Source organism: Melospiza georgiana, chromosome 2 (genome assembly GCF_028018845.1).
Source record: "Melospiza georgiana isolate bMelGeo1 chromosome 2, bMelGeo1.pri, whole genome shotgun sequence".
Taxonomy (NCBI): Eukaryota; Metazoa; Chordata; class Aves; order Passeriformes; family Passerellidae; genus Melospiza; species Melospiza georgiana.
This window is the reverse complement of record NC_080431.1, coordinates 118046849-118059325: the sequence shown is the minus strand read 5'-3', so window position 1 is coordinate 118059325 and position 12477 is coordinate 118046849. Positions and strand designations below refer to the sequence as shown.

Genomic DNA, 12477 nt, shown 5'->3' with positions numbered 1-12477 from the left:
TGTTCCCTGAGAACACTTCCAAAACCTCAGTGCTGAGGCTTTGAAGCTCATTGATACCTCAGCTTTCAAATAAAGAGTTTGTGTGTTATTGTTTCACTTGTCTTGACTTGCAGTGACCTCACCCTTGGTGACATGGCCTTGTAGGAGGCCGTGGTTCCCTTGCATTGCAGGACACTCGTGTCTGGTGCCCGTAAATGTGGATTTCAGTGTCCTCAGGAGCTGGGAACATTCCCTGGCCACACCAGGGCACATTTTGTTTGGATTAAAAGCCTTTAGGGGTGAACATAGGGGTGAACTCCATGAACATTTCTGCTGTGAACAGAACTTGGGGTGATCTTTTCCCAGAACAATTGTTGGCTGAACCTTGAAGATTCTCTTTAGATCCTGTAAATAATTTTCCATCATCACCTTTCCTTGGGAACATCCAAGTCCCTTTCCTCAGGTGGAACGGTTCCTCTGCACCTCTGTGGAGGTGAGGAAACCAACCCAACACCAAACCATGGCAAATTATCCGCTCAGCTTTCCCTTGCTGTGGTTCATACATCCTGCAGGAAGGGCTGGGGTGGTTCCTTCCCTCCTGCACCTGCTTGGTGACCACAGAGGTGCAGGTGGCCCTCAGGAGTTTGGCATTCCAGAACAACCAGAGACTGATGAGGGAGAGGCTCAGATGTTCCAGCCTTTGCTTCGTGCACCTTCCTCGGTGTCCCTGCAGGGGACAGGTGGCAAAGGAGGAGCCCAGTGATGGCAAGTGGGGATTTTTGTAACTGGGAATCAGATTTATGGAGCAGAGGAGCTGAGGGAAAGCAGGGTCAGGTGGGATAAACCAGGAATTGTTCCTTGGGAGGGCTGGGATGGAATTCCAGCCCTGGATCCCTGGCAGTGCCCAAGGCCAGGCTGGGCACTGGGTTTGGAACACCTGGGGCAGTGGGAGGTGTCCCTGCCATGGCAGGGGTGGCACTGGGTGATTTTTAAGTCTCTTCCAACCCAAACCATTCTAGAATTCTATAAGATGCAGACAAAAATTATTTTTTTAGAATTTGCACAACTCTGATATTGGGTAGTGTTGCTCTCATTGTTATTATTAGTGTGAACAAAGCCCCAATTCTCATAGTTAGCTTTAATACCTACTCCTTATTTTATGCTAGAAACAATAAAGCCTTACAAGGAAAAATGCAAGATACACTTAAAAATAATTGTATTATCCTAAAGGAATAATGATATTTTTTCTTTGTTTTGTGGATGGTTTTTGTTGTTATGTTTTAAATTTTTGGGGGGTGAAATCTGTGTTACTTGAGAGAAATCAGCACAGTTCCCAGCGAGCCCCACTTTGGGCTCACGTGTTTGGATTAGTGAAGTTTGGCACCCCCAGGTTTTGGTGGTTTCCAGCTGCAAGCACAGATCCAACCACACTTAAGGATTTTTCTCCTTAAATCTGCTGCTTCAAGGTGAGACAAATCAAAAGAAGTAATTGCCAAACCTTGGAAGTGTGTGTACTAAATACAGGAATTATTACAAAGGCAGGAAATTGGCTTTCAGATGTGAGCTTTGACTGGACTTGTCAACCCCCAAATCAATCTTGCCTGGAGTTATTTCTGATTTTTTATTTATTTTTTCTGTGATGAGCACTAAACTGGGCATGGAAATATTGAAACTTTTTAATGATTTATTGTTTGGTGACTTGGGAGTGGAGTTTGTCAGGACTGGCTTCAGATTCCTGCTGTAAAATGCAGAATATCAGAATATCATGGAGAGAGCAGCACAGAAATGGTTTAGGTGCAGTTCACAACCTGGGAGGATTTTATGGAACTGTTCTGGTGCTTCCAGGCAACTTTGGAGTGAGGAAAAACCTGGAATGTTGTTATTTTATGAACTGTGATGTGGATTTATAAGGACAGAGTGCCCGAGAGTTTTAAAGTGTTCTGGTTTTTAGGAACTCTGTCACAATTTGTGTGATTAATACAGAATATTCTGGTTTTTAGGAACTTTGTGTTATTAATACAGAATATTCTGGGTTTTAGGAACTTTGTGTTATTAATACAGAATATTCTGGTTTTTAGGAACTCCATCAGAATTTGTGTTATTAATACAGAATATTCTGGATTTTAGGAACTCTATCAGAATTTGTGTTATTAATACAGAATATTCTGGGTTTTAGGAACTCTGTGTTATTAATACAGAATATTCTGAGTTTTAGGAACTCCATCAGAATTTGTGTTATTAATACAGAATATTCTGGGTTTTAGGAACTTTGTGTTATTAATACAGAATATTCTGGTTTGTAGGAACTCCATCAGAATTTGTGTTATTAATACAGAATATTCTGGTTTGTAGGAACTCTATCAGAATTTGTGTTATTAATACAGAATATTCTGGATTTTAGGAACTTTGTGTTATTAATGCAGAATATTCTGGGTTTTAGGAACTTTGTGTTATTAATACAGAATATTCTGGTTTGTAGGAACTCCATCAGAATTTGTGTTATTAACACAGAATATTCTGGTTTTTAGGAACTCCATCAGAATTTGTGTTATTAATACAGAATATTCTGGTTTTTAGGAACTTTGTGTTATTAATACAGAATATTCTGGTTTGTAGGAACTCCATCAGAATTTGTGTTATTAACACAGAATATTCTGGATTTTAGGAACTTCGTCAGAATTTGTGTTATTAATACAGAATATTCTGGATTTTAGGAACTTTGTGTTATTAATACAGAATATTCTGGGTTTTAGGAACTCCATCAGAATTTGTGTTATTAATACAGAATATTCTGGATTTTAGGAACTCTGTCAGAATTTGGGTTATTAATACAAAATATTCTGGTTTGTAGGAACTCCATCAGAATTTGTGTGATTAATACAGAATATTCTGGCTTTTAGGAACTCTGTCAGAATTTGTGTTATTAACACAGAATATTCTGGATTTTAGGAACTCTATCAGAATTTGTGTTATTAATACAGAATATTCTGGTTTGTAGGAACTCCATCAGAATTTGTGTTATTAATACAAAATATTCTGGTTTTTAGGAACTCTATCAGAATTTGTATTATTAATACAGAATATTCTGGTTTGTAGGAACTCTGTGTTACTAATACAGAATATTCTGGGTTTTAGGAACTCCATCAGAATTTGTGTTATTAATACAGAGTATCAAAGCAATGTCTTCAAATGCAACAGAACTGCTCTGTAGCTAAAATTTAAGTGCTATAAATTTCTCTTGGAGTGACATGAATTACTCCAAACTCATCCATGAAATCAGCCAGCCAGGGAATTCCCTGGAATCATCACAGCAGCAGCTTCCCCATAGTTGAGGTGGAATTTATAATGGTGGATATTTTTTTGTAGTTCAGTTTTTCACTGCAAAAGCCTCTGTGTGTGTGTGTGTGTGTGTGTTAAAGATGTGTGATAGGTTCACAGCAATCTCAAACCCAATCCCAAAAATCCCAAACTCAAACAAAGGAAAGGAAAAAAGACTTTTCGTATCAATAGGGCTGTGCAAGTCCTGCAAGTGGAAGGAGGGGACAGCCCAAATTCTCAAAATACACACTTGCCCACGTGCCAAGTTATTTTATTTTTACAGTTGGTTTTATTTTAAAATTGTCATGGCTGTGTTAGATGAAATCCACCTTTATTTATGGGAGACACCAGAGCTGGGTGGATGTCACCCAGTGAAATAGCTGGGAAATACATGGGATTATTGAACAGCGTTAAAAAGATTCTGCAGCAATTCCTAACCCTGCCTGTATTCAAACTACAAAAGTACTTTGAGATCCTCCCCCTCTCTCCTGAAAGCTGTTCTCTTTGGTCAGGTATTGAATAATTTATATCATGTGAGACTCTTGCACATGATGTATTCATCCCTTGTTTAGCACTTGCATTCATGGTTTGGCATGCTGGCTGTACATTGATATGGGAGATGCTTCCCATTTTTTCTCTACCAACTGTTTAAATATATCTTGTGCCTCAGTAACTACAAATGGGAAATAGAATAATTCAAGTTATTTCCCTTGATGGGTTTGATGCATAGCAAAAGATTTCTTTTAATTTTTTTTTTTAAATATATATCTGTTTGTACAAAAGGAGAGCTTTAAAAACGATGCTGATATTTATGCTAACTTTATGTTCAGCTGGAAATGCTGGGTATTGATTTGGGATAAAATATTGGGTGTTATTCACCTCTCATGCTGCCATGCAGCAGGTAATTTATTCCATCTCTAATTAGTTTTGTGTTACAAACTGCAAATTGTGAGTAATGTTCTTTGGAGGTGGGGGAAGGAGGAGTGCTGCACCAACACCAGGAACTCTGATGAAGTGCTGATAAAAGTCTGAAAGAGCCCAGCACGGGGATTAGTGCTGCAAAGTGCCAGCCCAGCCCGGATTGCTGGGGAAATCCTGTAAGCCCCTGTCAGGTAACACTGCTGCTGCAGGGGCTGCAAGTGAGCACAAAATGAATGCAATAAATGCAATAAATGGGTTCCAAAAGCTGCCAGGAGATAAGGAATGGGCAGCACTGATTTTTGGGGTGTGTAGTGCACGCACACTGTGGAGTTGCTGGTGGTTTAGGGCACGTGGGGAGAGATTTCAGTACTTTCACTACTGCTAAAATGTCCAAAATGAAGTTGTTGAATGAGGGAGATTTCAGGAGCTTCTCTGAGGGAGTTGCCGGTGTTCAGGGCATGGAAGCTGAAATTTCAGTAGTTCCACTACTGCTGAAATGTCCAAAATGAAGTTGTTGAATGAAGGAGGGATTTCAGGAACTTCACTGAGGGAGTTTCTGGTGGTTTAGGACACGTAGGGCGAGATTTCAGGAGCTTCACTGTGAGAGTTTCTGGTGTTCCAGGGCATGGAAGCGGAAATTTCAGTAGTTTCACTGCTGCTGAAATGTCCAAAATGAAGTTGTTGAATGAGGGAGAGATTTCAGGAGCTTCACTGAGAGAGTTGCTGGTGTTTTGGGGCATACAGGGAGAGATTTCAGTGGCTTCACTGTGAGAGTTGCTGGTGTTTTAGGGCATGGAGGGAAATACTTCAGTAGTTTCTCTACTGCTAAAATGTCCAAAATGAAATTGTTGAATGAGGCAGAGATTTCAGAAGCTTCTCTGAGGGAGTTCCCGGTGTTCCAGAGCATGGAAGGAGATATTTCAGTCGTTTCATAACTGCTAAGGTGTCCAAAATGAAGTTGTTGAATCAGGGAGAGATTTCAGGAGCTTCACTCCTGAAATCTGAGGGAGTTGCTGGTGTTCTGGGTCATATAGGGAGAGATTTCAGTAGTTTCATAACTGCTAAAATGTCCAAAGTGAAATTGTCGAATGAGGAAGAGATTTCAGGAGCTTCTCTGAGGGAGTTGCTGGTGTTTTGGGCTATATAGGGGAGATTTCAGGAGCTTCTCTGAGGGAGTTGCTGGTGTTTTGGGCTATATAGGGGAGATTTCACTAGCTTCTCTGAGGGAGTTGCTGGTGTTTTGGGCTATGTAGGGGAGATTTCACTAGCTTCTCTGAGGGAGTTGCTGGTGTTTGAAGGCATGGAGGGAAATACTTCAGTAGTTTCTCTACTGCTAAAATGTCCAAGATGAAGTTTTTGACTGAGGGAGCCGGTAAAACTCAGAAGTTCTGTTGGAGCTGACATTTTAAAATCCCGCTGCAGCTCAGTGCAGTTGGGCCGGGCCGGGCCCCTCAGAGCGGCTCTGGCTCTGCCCGCGCCCCTCCTGCCCCAGCCCAGGTTCCGAGCGCGGCCGGGCTCCGGTGCTGTCCCCGCCGTGCCCGGGGGCTCCGGGGGCTCCGTGCCGTGTCCCTGGCCGGTGGCACCTTGTCCCTGTCCGGTGGCACCTTGGCGGAGCCCCGGAGAACAGGAAGCCCCCCCCACCCCCTCGGCAGGTGAGTGACTCGCAGCGGCGCTGGCACATCGCTGCCGGGCTCGGCAAAGTGCAGTAAAACATGCCCGGCATCGCCGCGGCCGCCACGGCGTAGAGAGACACAGAGAGAGGGGGGACAGTGCTGCTGCTGCTGCTGCTGCTCTGCTGCAGGGACAGCCGGGGGCTTCCAGAGTAAGTCTGTCTGTCTGTCACTCTTTGCATTTCCAGCCGCCGGTTTTCCACAGCCGCATCCCCCCTGCGCGTGGGAAGGGGATCTCCCCAGCAGGAGCGGTGCTGGTCAGTGATGGATTCACGCCGTCACAGGCACACAGACACCAATATGCTGGCAGATAATATTTTATTTATTTTTTTTTCTTTAAAAGAAAAAAAAAATCTGCTTATTTCACCTAGGATGCTTCAGCATCGCTCATGTTCAGTCGTTAGCGGCGGTAGAACGAGCTGAAATTTCATTTGCTTAAAATCTGTCGGGGAGGGGGGTGAATTATAATAATAATAATAATAATAATGCATGTTGTGTCTTTAGGGTTAAACCCAAACCAGTGAAACATAAATTCAAAAGGGAAGGACAGGAGTGGCCTGACACAGTAATTTTAGGAGGTGACCTGCCTAAGGAAGGCAGCGACAGGGAACTTTAGAGCTTTTTAAAGCCCCGGCAAGAATTCCAGCCGGGCTCGCTCCCACCCGGCAGCCTTGGGGGATCTTTCGCATCCCAACCCCGGAGAAGGCGTCCCGGAGCCGGGCAAGGCGAAATCCTAACGCGGGCGCGCTTATCCGTAAATCCCGTGTATCATGGCTGCGCCGCCCTGCCCTTGCTGTGGGGGTGAAATGTAGAACATGAGCCTGATCCTCGGGAGATGGAGCTAATTTCGCCCTAAACTGGAAAGTGTTAACAGCGCCCGGCGAATGTGACAAAGCTCAATCGCGCTCCTTGTTTATGGAGCCCGCGCCCATTGGCCGCCGCGCGCCAGCTCTGCCCTGGCAACTGCGCGCCCGCATTTGCATAGCGCGCCGCCATTGGTCCGCGCCGCGGCGCTGCGGGCCAATGGCGCGGCGCGGCCCGGGGTGGGCTATGCTAATGAGGCGCTGTTGCTGGGGCGCGCTGCGGCAGCCGGGGATGCGCTGAGGGGAGCGCCGGGATCGGCTTCCCCCTCACGCGCGGGGCCTGCGCGCTGCGAGCCGCCCTCACGCCGGGCCCGGCCCGGCCGCCCAGCGTTTCGGCTAATTGCTGCTTGCCACCTGCTTCCCCCCTGTTTTAAAATTTATTATTTAAATAAAACGCCTTAAAGTAGCCAGCTTCTTGTAGAAAGCAGAACGCCGGTACGCTCACCAATCACTCGATACACCACAGCCCCTTCTCGCTGTCCGAGATCGGGATCTCAATCTGATTTTTCTTACGATACACCACAGCCCTATCTCGCTGTCCAAGATCGGCACCTCAATCTGATTTTTCTTTAGAATAATCTATTTCTGGAACAAACGCACTCACCTTTCAAAAATGCTGTATTCATATCCCACCCGACAAAAAAAAAAAAAAAAACTCCACACCAATAACCAAGCCCCTCCTCAGCTCTAAGTTGAGTCCTGGTTTTTTTTTCTGTCCTAAATATCATTCCTGTCTAAGAATATTGGGGAATCTGAGCTTAAAATATATTCTGCTGCTTAAATCTGCATCTGTATCTGGCCTTTTTTCCTTTCCCTGCCTTCCCAGGCAGCTTTTTCTGCTGTTCAGTCATGGATCACTTTCCTCAGTCCTGTTCCCTCTCCCTCCCTCCCTCTTCCTCAGTGTACAGTTCCTGTATTTTCTTCCATAACTGCTCAAATTCTCTTCTTTTAACTCACCAAAACTGACTGTAAGGATAATGAATTGTTTAAATGAGTAAATCCAGCTACATTCTCTATTTTTTCCTTTTTTCTCCCTTCTCTTCCACATAAATATCAATATGTATCTGTGTTCTGATACCATCTGGCATTTGCTAGTAATAGTGGGAATTCCTGTCACAAACAGATTTTTGGTTAAATCGGATTTTTACTTTGGTGACATTTTAATTTTTTGACTGTTTTCTAAACCTTCAGAAAACTTCAGGTTCAGCAGAGGCAAATTTAGTTTTTCTTGGATAAAGCCAACATTTTCATAGAGAAACTTAGCGATTTCTAGAACAAAAAACTTAGATTTAATAAAGTTGTGTGTACTTGGAGTTTGCTTGAAGCCTTCTGAAGAATCAGTTGAGAGGTTCTTTTATAGCTTGTTTAAAGGACAAAATAATGTGAATTTAAACTTTTTGTCCCTAAATTTCTGCTATATTAGGGGATTACCGTGGTTTATAAAAGATTTTCTCCTTATTTACTGAATTTGACAGAATTTTTTGTTTGTGTTTGTGGTTTTCACTCAGAACAGAGGGGCAGGTGTGGGTCTTCAAGCAGGATTAAAGATGCAGAGGTAGCTGGAGTTAAGTAATTATTGGAAAACCTGTGTTTGGAGTAATATTCACACTTCAGTCTTTATTTCTGCTTTAAGAGTTGTTATGTTTGTTCGGTCAAAGGTTGGACTTGATGATCTTAGTGGTATTTTCCAATATTATTGCTTCTGTCAGTCTTTGAACTTTCACCATGATCATAAAAAAAGTTTATCTCCATTTCCCCCTCTCCTTTATATTCCTTCCTTTTAATGGCAGGCTTTTCACTCAATTAGAAAAATTATAAACCTTAGAATAATTGCATAAGATCATAAATTACACATGAATTTGTAGGGGGAGACAAAAAAAGAAGCCTCTGAACCTCAACCTTGGCGCATTTTCACCAATATCAGTGAGTTTGGATAATTTTTATTTGTCAGTTTTAAAATAAAAGTTAGTCTCTTCTTGAAATAGAGGTTATTAAATGTTCAGCAATAAAGTATTGACCGCTGAGATATTGTTTCACTCACTGATTTGTCATTAAATCAACAAATACACGCTGGGGTGAATCAGCAGCCAAAGTACTCGGGTTTGCCCAGTGCTCCTGAGCAGCTGGACAGAGTTCCAGTGTGCCAGGAAAACTTGGGAAGAACTTGAGGAGAGTTGGAAAAGGGGAAAAGCTTCCCTAACAGTTGGTGTGTGTGCAGCCATTTCCTCTCTAAATCCTGGGATATGCTCTCTTGGAGGATCACAGAGGTCAAAAAGGAGCTTTTTTTACCTAACCTCAAAGCTGCTCCTCTGTGGAGCTCTGTAAAACACAGATTTACCTGCTAGGATGGGCCCCTTGTCTTTGCAAAGTACAAAAATTTAAATTATGGAGCCCTTTGGTGTTTATCCCGTGTCTGGATGTTTTTCTGCAGAGCAGGAGAAAATGCAGAATTGTACAGAAGGAAATGATTGTTTGTGAATTCCGAGGATGCAAAAACAATGAGCACTCTATAGAATGTATAAGCAGCCAGGAATAATTTTATTTGGAGCACAGTCTGAAGAGTGGCAAGGGATATTATGTTAAACACAATGAAAATCAAAAGATCTATTGTGTGGCCACCTATTGAGGCAGCACTGCTTCCATTCTGCCCCTAAAACAAACAGGGCATTCATGGGGCTAAACAGAATCATAACTTATTGACATGGAGGCACAGAATGAAAGCTGGGCAAGGATTCTGGCCTTTCCTCATTTCTCTTCATTTTAGTGGCTTTTCAGTTCAGTTTGCTGTTTCCTTGTGGAATTCCAGGTGGTTTTTAGCTGTGCTTTAAGGCAGGTGCTTGTCCAGGGCAGAAATGGGCAAGCAGAGGTCTCACAGAGCTTCATTTGGCCTTTGAAAGTTCAGAGTGCTTGTGTTTCCTGGAGGTTTTAACTGAGAATTTTGGCAATCTTGGGCTTCATTTATTAAAAAAAAAAATAGTTTCACTTTCACAACATTTTCTCAGTTCTGAGATTCTCTGGAGTGTACTCAAAGTCATATTTATAAGTTAATGAAACCCACATTTATATACTGTGTTGCCAGTTGATTAAATGAGTTTTAGAAACTTCTTTCTCTTGTAGTGGGAGAATTACAATGAGCAGCAGCATTCAGCCCTTCTGCTACCAAATTTTTATTTTTCAAGTGGCTTTGTTTCTTTTTTGGTAGATTTTTCCCACAGTGTTTCCCTGAGACAAATCTGAGCTGCAGTTTTTCTCCAGGAAAGGGAACTGGAGTTCTCTGATTGCACAAAAGGCACAGAGCACAAGTCCTGCCCAAAGTCCACATCCTGTGCAGCCCATCCAGGGAAGGAACTGGCCAGGACAGGCTCAGCAAGGCACAGCAGCTCATGAACCTGCTCCTGGCCCACTTTTCCTCCAGGCTGGGAAAAGATGGAGCTTGGTGTCACCTCCTGAGCCCTGTGACCTCCTGCAGCTCTGGCCAGTGGGGACGAGCAGGAACAGGAGCAGGAACAGGAGGAGGAACAGGAGCAGGAACAGGAACAGGAGAAGGAACAGGAGCAGGAACAGGAGCAGGAACAGGAGCAGGAACAGGAACAGGAGCAGGAACAGGAACAGGAGCAGGAACAGGAGCAGGAACAGGAACAGGAGCAGGAACAGGAGCAGGAACAGGAGCAGGAACAGGAGCAGGAACAGGAACAGGAGCAGGAACAGGAACAGGAGCAGGAACAGGAGCAGGAACAGGAGCAGGAACAGAACAGGAGCAGAGCAGGAACAGGAACAGGAGCAGGAACAGGAACAGGAACAGGAACAGGAGCAGGAGCAGGAACAGGAACAGGAATAGGAACAGGAACAGGAACAGGAGCAGGAGCAGGAACAGGAGCAGGAGCAGGAACAGGAGCAGGAACAGGAACAGGAGCAGGAACAGGAGCAGGAGCAGGAACAGGAACAGGAATAGGAACAGGAACAGGAGCAGGAGCAGGAACAGGAGCAGGAGCAGGAACAGGAGCAGTAACAGGAACAGGAACAGGAGCAGGAGCAGGAACAGGAGCAGGAACAGGAGCAGTAACAGGAACAGGAACAGGAGCAGGAACAGGAGCAGGAGCAGGAACAGGAACAGGAGCAGGAGCAGGAACAGGAGCAGGAGCAGGAACAGGAGCAGGAGCAGGAGCAGGAACAGGAACAGGAGCAGAGCAGGAACAGGAACAGGAACAGGAACAGGGGCAGGAGCAGGAACAGGAGCAGGAGCAGGAACAGGAGCAGGAGCAGGAACAGGAGCAGGAACAGGAACAGGAGCAGGAACAGGAGCAGGAGCAGGAACAGGAACAGGAATAGGAACAGGAACAGGAGCAGGAGCAGGAACAGGAGCAGGAGCAGGAACAGGAGCAGTAACAGGAACAGGAACAGGAGCAGGAACAGGAGCAGGAGCAGGAACAGGAGCAGTAACAGGAACAGGAACAGGAGCAGGAACAGGAGCAGGAGCAGGAACAGGAGCAGGAGCAGGAGCAGGAACAGGAGCAGGAGCAGGAACAGGAGCAGGAGCAGGAGCAGGAACAGGAACAGGAGCAGAGCAGGAACAGGAACAGGAACAGGAACAGGGGCAGGAGCAGGAACAGGAGCAGGAGCAGGAACAGGAGCGGGAACAGGAACAGGAACAGGAACAGGAGCAGGAACAGGAGCAGGAACAGGAACAGGAGCAGGAACAGGAGCAGGAACAGGAACAGGAACAGGAGCAGGAGCAGGAACAGGAGCAGGAGCAGGAACAGGAGCAGAAACAGGAACAGGAGCAGGAACAGGAACAGGAACAGGAGCAGGAACAGGAACAGGAGCAGGAGCAGGAACAGGAGCAGGAACAGGAGCAGGAACAGGAACAGGAGCAGGAACAGGAGCAGGAACAGGAACAGGAACAGGAGCAGGAGCAGGAACAGGAGCAGGAGCGGGAACAGGAACAGGAGCAGGAACAGGAACAGGAGCAGGAACAGGAACAGGAGCAGGAGCAGGAACAGGAGCAGGAACAGGAGCAGGAACAGGAACAGGAGCAGGAACAGGAGCAGGAACAGGAACAGGAACAGAGCAGGAGCAGAGCAGGAACAGGAGCAGGAGCAGGAACAGAGCAGGAGCAGAGCAGGAACAGGAACAGGAACAGAGCAGGAGCAGAGCAGGAACAGGAGCAGGAGCAGGAACAGGAGCAGGAACAGGAGCAGGAGCAGGAACAGGAGCAGAAACAGGAGCAGGAACAGGAGCAGGAGCAGGAACAGGAACAGGAGCAGGAACAGGAACAGGAACAGGAGCAGGAACAGGAGCAGGAACAGGAACAGGAACAGGAGCAGGAGCAGGAGCAGGAACAGGAACAGGAGCAGGAACAGGAACAGGAGCAGGAACAGGAACAGGAACAGGAGCAGGAACAGGAACAGGAACAGGAGCAGGAACAGGAACAGGAACAGGAGCGGGAACAGGAACAGGAGCGGGAACAGGAACAAGAGCAGGAACAGGAGTAGGAACAGGAGCAGAGCAGGAACAGGAGCAGGAACAGGAACAGGAGCAGGAGCGGGAACAGGAACAGGAGCAGGAACAGGAACAGGAGCGGGAACAGGAGCGGGAACAGGAACAGGAGCAGGAACAGGAGCAGAGCAGGAACAGGAGCAGGAACAGGAACAGGAACAGGAACAGGAGCAGGAGCAGGAACAGGAACAGGAGCAGGAGCAGGAACAGGAACAGGAACAGGAGCAGGA

The 12477-nt window shown here is 45.7% G+C and overlaps 1 protein-coding gene across 3 annotated transcripts in view; it reads left to right on the top strand.

The window, feature by feature from the left end:
* Positions 1-12477, top strand: part of DYRK1A (dual specificity tyrosine phosphorylation regulated kinase 1A) — a 95328-nt gene that overhangs the window by 45375 nt on the left and 37476 nt on the right. The window contains exon 1 of one of the 3 annotated variants that reach the window (XM_058045796.1): positions 5987-6040. The exons of the other annotated variants lie outside the window; for them this stretch is intronic. The gene's annotated coding sequence lies outside the window, so the exon portion shown is untranslated. Of the gene's footprint in view, positions 1-5986; positions 6041-12477 lie in introns of those variants that run through there. 3 annotated transcript variants of the gene reach the window in all.